Source organism: Guillardia theta (assembly GCF_000315625.1).
Source record: "Guillardia theta CCMP2712 unplaced genomic scaffold GUITHscaffold_317, whole genome shotgun sequence".
Taxonomy (NCBI): domain Eukaryota; class Cryptophyceae; order Pyrenomonadales; family Geminigeraceae; genus Guillardia; species Guillardia theta.
The window spans coordinates 315-859 of record NW_005434360.1 but is presented as its reverse complement, the minus strand read 5'-3'; positions in this window follow the sequence as shown (position 1 = coordinate 859).

Below are 545 nucleotides of genomic sequence, written 5' to 3'. Positions count from 1 at the left end.
TCCTCCTGCATGCTCCTGCTGCTTGTTGCTTGATTGCTTGACCCTTCGGCTGCTTGTCTGCGCGGCTTCGCGCTTGGGCTGGCGATGCCGCGTCTGGTTGCCAGCAGTGCTGGTTCTTTTCGGGCTTGTGTTTTGTGTGTGATTGTGCAGCTTCTCGCTGTGCGCTGTGTGCCAGGAGGTTTAGCTTGTTCCTGCTTTGTTTTGCTTGAGGCACTTTTTACCTTCTGCCAGTAAATCCGTATTCTACCTCGAGCTACTGATCGGTAAGCGCAGCACGAGCATGGACGTGGCGAGGAAACACCCGCATGACAAGAGGAGTCACATTGCGCTGTGCATACTGCAGGCGGAGGAATGAAGTGCTCAGTAGACGAGTCGATGCCTCCGGAGAGCTCGACACCACTGGGGTGCTTGCTGCTGGTCCGAGCTCGCCTGCCTCCGATGCCGCACAGCCCCGGGCATTGATGCGGCGCATCCTTGGGCATTGATACGGCGTCGCCGCCGTCGCGGGTATGAAGTTTCACTCGCAGAAGGTAAACAGTGGTGTT